This window comes from Pleuronectes platessa, chromosome 17 (genome assembly GCF_947347685.1).
Source record: "Pleuronectes platessa chromosome 17, fPlePla1.1, whole genome shotgun sequence".
NCBI classification, from domain to species: Eukaryota; Metazoa; Chordata; class Actinopteri; order Pleuronectiformes; family Pleuronectidae; genus Pleuronectes; species Pleuronectes platessa.
The window spans coordinates 7,244,430-7,250,432 of NC_070642.1; positions in this window are offsets into that span (position 1 = coordinate 7,244,430).

A 6,003-nucleotide genomic window follows, 5' to 3' on the forward strand; every position below is an offset into this window, starting at 1 on the left:
TTGGTCCAATATAGCCAGGTGTCCAGAAGATGTAAAAACAGGTGTATTGTGGTATTGTGGTAATATTAACAACATATAACTGACAGCAGCTTGCCCTAACTTCAGATATTAGTTTTGTGATTTGAATGTGTTATATTGTTAATTGTAGAATAAAACATTTGAAAAATAATCTGAGCTCAACAGGCTTCTCCCAGCCAATAGCAGGTTGGGTTAATGTAGTTGGTTATCCACTATCACTATACTATTCTATACCATACTATACTATACTATTAATTCAACCCTAGGAACAGATGATACCGTGAGAGGGCTCTTAGGAAGCTGTGAACAATTACACTGGAGATGATTTGACATGAGGATGAAAAGTATGGAAGAAAAATCAGAATCAACCACATACAGACACAAAATGAAGGTCTTTAAGTGTTCAAGAATGTGTTGGAAGATTACATTTTGAAATCGCTCCAACGTACCATGTTGCTACTTGCGTCACTTTAAAGATCGTGCAGCCTCAAGTTTTATAAAAGAGTGAGTTGAGGGGGTGGTATTAAAAGAAGTGTGATTTATTGAAGTGTTAGGTCACCTTTTGTACACCATAAATGAATCACTTAACATAGATGCTTATCCTAATGAGTTAGAATAATTATTTCATCTTATTATACAAGTTGTTTTTGGTGGTAAGGTCAATATACTGTATAATATCTCCAGCTGCACATTGATACAGGTCAGATCCAGATTCAGCTCTGCTGCATGTTGAATGAATGGAGGTAGACAGAGTGATAAATAACACCTGCATCATGAGGCAGTGTGAGCTATGTAAGAACATTTTGAACACATCAGAAGTGAAGGAACACTAAGTACCACATTAGAAGGTTGAAGCTTTCATCAAAAATGCATTCATCTTCTAGAGGTTGTCTGCAGTGTATGTGCGTGTGCCTGTGTGTATGGCAGCATCATACTGTATATGCCAGCAATTACTCATAATGTGCTCGGATGCCTTGAAATACTGCACTTAACCTCAAGTCTGAATGATTTCACACGAATACACAAAGACACGCAATATGTAGCAGACCGTCTCAACCACATGTTACACGCATGTGGTTGAGACTGGTTAAAAATGCAGTAGATCATGTAATACATGAACACATAACAAAACTTTACAATCATGCTGTATAGAAACACACACAAGCACTCACATGTACACACACTTGCCCCCCCCCCCCCCCCCCCCCCCACACACACACACATACACGCTTCCACAGTGACATAATGGCCAGGCTCTCACACATCTTGTGCTGACATCTCTCCAGGGACACATCTGTGTCCTGCTGCAGCTAACGTCTTCAAGCTCAGCCCATCTTGTCTGACAGCCTGTATTGTAACAGAAAAGTGTTAGCAGCTAGATGTCAGCGTGCACTGCCTCCTCAGCTTCACTGCAGTACTGAGAGGATGTTCCTCATCACTAAATACATAAAAAGAGAAGGGGTAGTTATGATGTGATATATCCTGAGAGTGTTGTTAAGTTGCTGCCAAATTGTTTTGCCAATATACTGTATTGTTTGCTTTTAATCACGAACAATTTCTATTTAGTAGACTCTGAATTGAGCAGTGTAAAAATAGGTCTGTTTATTATGAAACTGGCAGGATGAATGAATGGGAAACACTGAGACCCCCTTGCTGACTCCAAATCCTTTTGAATCTGTCACTGAATATATTTAAGTAGGTGGAGTTTTTGGTAGATCACTTCTTTTTGATGTAGGACAGTAATGAAATAGCTTTCGAGGAAAGATATGTTGCAAACCACTTCACATTTATTAGTGGGTAATAATAAATGGCCTGTATTTATATTGAGCTTTCTAGTCTTGATGACCACTCAATGCACTTTGCAGTCATTTGTTTTACCATTCACCCTCATATTTATACAGTTTTTTTTACAAACACTTCGATTCACACCAACCTATTCACACGTACATTCTTACAGCGCTTCTACACACAGCACTTTTTCTATAACACATCATTCACACTCTGACACGACAGGACCGATTATAGGGTTCAGCCCCCAAGGGAGCTCTATCGATTAATGGTTTTGGGTTGCATTATGGGAAATAATTAGCGCGGTCCAAAGGTCTGACACCCATAATAACTAAAAGTCAGGATTACTCAGTGTAATATTCATTATAGACTAAATCACCCGATTACTTCTTTAATGACTACAGATCTTTGACCCTCAGCCAAACAACTGTACGCTATCATCCCAGAAACCCAAATCCTTGAAGAACCAAAAATAAATTCTCATCCATTACAGCTGTAAAAACAAAGCTGCTATGAGAAGCATTTATGCAAGGCGTGTCAGTGTTTTGGTCCCTTCAATGAACTGTGCATCATCATTTTCACATAACACAAACATTTTCTCTGAATGATACGTGAGTCACACAGTCGTTTGTTTGTTTTGAAAGGTGAAAAAGCTGCTGATTGTGCTGATCCACTGCTACTCGGTGATTATAGCCCGAGCTGAAAATCTAACTTTTGTTAATTTTCACAATGAAACTGCAGTTGAAGGATCACAGTTACTAAATGAGAGAATTTGTTCAGACTCCTTTTCCTTTTCAGAAGCAGCTGAATGCGCAGAGGATGCTCTCTTGAAAAAAAAAATTCTGGACACTAGTGTGAGCTCATATTGAGAAACTTGTCTGTGTCACTGCCATGACAACCAGATAGAATACTACCCCCTCACATTCACAACATGTTACTAGATGCTCTGCCAGTCCAGTGTTTCAAACAGAAGGGTGAACAGGATGTTACCTTTATGTACCGTTAACTCTTAATGTGATATCCACAGTATTAGTTGTGACTGTCAGTTTTTGTAAGTAACTGAGACATTGTTGTTTACTTGTAGTTTGGGTTTCACAAAACAAAAAGAAGAGACACTAGATGAGGTAATCAAAAAATATCTTGACAACCAATGATGATGAGTAGTCGAGATGCTGGTGGAAAATGCAGCTTATCCCTTAGTAATTCATTACAGGTCTGCTTGAAGTGACATATTTGGGTGGACATGGTCAGCCTTGTCAGTGGCCTTCATGGTTTCAACCGATAGTGTGGGCATCCAGCCAGTGTGGGTTTATTATGGTCCAGAGGGGACAAGACTTTAGGAGCATGAGTTCTCTCCAAACTGAACTGCACAATAGAGCAAGAAATCAAAGTATTGGCATCAAGTAAGCTTGAGATCGTCAAGCAACAATGTCCCCCATTGTATATACACAGACTGTCCACTAGAGAACACATACAGATACATTTTTACTGTAACATGTCCTACTTTGTATCTTGGACACAGTTTAAAATATCTTAGGGATCCATTTCAGTATTGTGACTTCCGCCATGATGGTTATGTTTTCGTCAGCATATGTCAGTTTATTTGTTAGTTAGCAGGATTACGCAGACTACTTTCCCCATATCCATGAAATCTGGAACATGGCCAAAAGAAGAACCCATTCAATTTTGCTTCTGTGGTAGTCCCAGGGACTCTATTGATTGGGTTATAATGAGCAATATATTTGTTTTACCAACAGCTATTTAATTTCCAATAAGTTAATTTATTTGTGGTATCACCCTTTTGGCTCACGGTCAGTGAGGAGGCATGATCAGTCATTATATAACTTCCTCTGTGAACTTGGGTCATCCTCTGCCTGGTTGAAACCATTTTCCAAATTTGGAATTCAAGGCAACAAATTGTTGTTCCTACACTTGTGAAACATTTGAGAGAACCTTCAGTTTTGTCAATTTTGTCAAAGGTTATAAAGACCTTTGGAAAGAGCCAGTAATGTACAGTATTTATGCTAAAATAATCTAACCAGATGCTGACTGTAACTTCATATTTAATGTACAGACATTAGAGTGGTAGCAATTTTCTCATCTTACTTTCAGGAAGAGAGTATACAAGCTTATATTTCCTATAATGTTGAACTATGCATATTAAGTACCATACAGTTTAAACATAATATATTTTGCATATTTTAGGCATAGACTGTAAATAAAAACAGATATAGACTCCGGATCCAGAAAGTGAAGCAAATGCTGAAGTTATTGGAACCTGTATTCTCTCTAATGAACAGCATTGGCTCACTCCACTGATTGCAAAAACAAAATGACTTTAAGAGATTTTTTCCTATGGAGTTTATGATATAAATCACTAGCTTCAGTACTTCTTAATACAGTATTATGTTCATTTAGTAAATTATGGTCCCAATTAATGTAAAATACCATGTGATTGACTTATAGTTATTTGAATGTTATTTAATGTCTAGTGCCGTCCAATGGGAGCAGCCTGTTAATGGCATATCACAGAGCACAAAGTTTTTTCAATTGAACTATTGAAATCATTTTATATCGCCTTAGGATGAACATTCAGATGCAGAGGTCTGCTGAAGATAAACTATCAGAAGACTCTTCTATTCATTTTATAATGTATTTTTATTATTGACATGTGGTGATGGGACTATTTTCTAAACAATTTTTGGAAACAGTCGGACACAGCTCTGAGCTATGTTGTGACAACAATCAAATCCAAAGGACGATCAGCAGGCAAGCTATGATGCTGTGAAAAGCCCTTGTCCAGTAACAAGGTTGCTGTTTGGCAGTGAGCTTCAGAGTTTGATGTTTGAGTGTTTTTTAATGCACCACGGGGGGAATTTTTAAAATTTAAAAAGGGTATGCTCGCTGCTCGCAGGGTCATTCCCACACAACAATAATGTGATGCTAGCATCAAAGTTTGGTTCTGCAAAATATATGCACTACCTGTCTCAGGTGAATTCTAGGTGTCTTTGTTTTGAATTACATATATAATCAAAATAATAATCCAAAACAAAATGTACAGCACAATGCGAGTCTCAAAACGTCGGGCATGCTTTAGAAAGTGGTCATTTTAAAGAGATGGAGCTCTGCAGAATGGCAGGCCTCAGTATATTACTGCAGCACCTCTTGGATGTTTGCCTGAGTGTCCTCTCTGCACCCCGGCGCACACAGAGACAGATTGGCACCACACACACTCTTGCTGCCTCACACCTCCCTCTGTCCTTTAAAGCTAAAGAGGTCTAATAAAACCTCTTGGCAGACAGTAAGTGCAGAAATGTTCCGAATCTCCAACCATCTTTAGCAAATTATGATAATTAGGGGGGTGGTTAATGAACTAATCAGGTCCATAAAGTGGCAGCATCAGCAGCGAGTGTGCCGATACAAACAGCGCGACACAGAGGCAGCTGGGTACAAACATCTGCAGTGGAGAAATTAAGAGACATTAAGCACCAAAATGCACTTGAGTTTTTCTAAAAGGTCACAGCGGGCCCAAGTACTTTAAGATGTCTTTATTACCCTTTCCGAAATTCAGAGACATTCATTCGAGGTGAGATATTCACCATTTGAAATATATTTCGCTGAAGGCTACAACAGGAGCTTGCGAAAGGTTTTATTGGGAAAAAAATAACATTTTAATGATTGGGCGGAAAAATATAATTTATAATATTGACAAAAAAAAGGATAGTTTTTCCTCTTACTGGGCTGAAAACCTGTTTAAATTGCACAATGCCTTAGGCCATTTTGGCATGAAAATAAAAAAAATGCGGCTCCAAGGATGTTTTCTAGAGTAAGATGCAAAAGTTGTATGTTTTAAAATCAGACCCGATTAACCAAGAAGAAGAAACAAACAGGACTAATAGGACTTATCTCTAACTTGTGACAATATTCCCGTGCCTTATATTACAGTCCATTTGTAACAAACAGAGAGCAGGTAGTCCCAAATGCAGGAGCCACAGATTCAGGTGAAAAAAACCTGCAGGGTTCTTCATTGTAGGTAAAACACGAGGAAAAGGAACTTACCGCTAAAAAAGGATTCCCAAAAAAATTAAGATCAAAACTTGACATGCAATACTAGGGGAAGAGGAAAAGGCAGAAAAGTAAGATGACAAGACGAACTGGATATAAACAAAGGGAGGCATAGAGACGTTTATACACAAG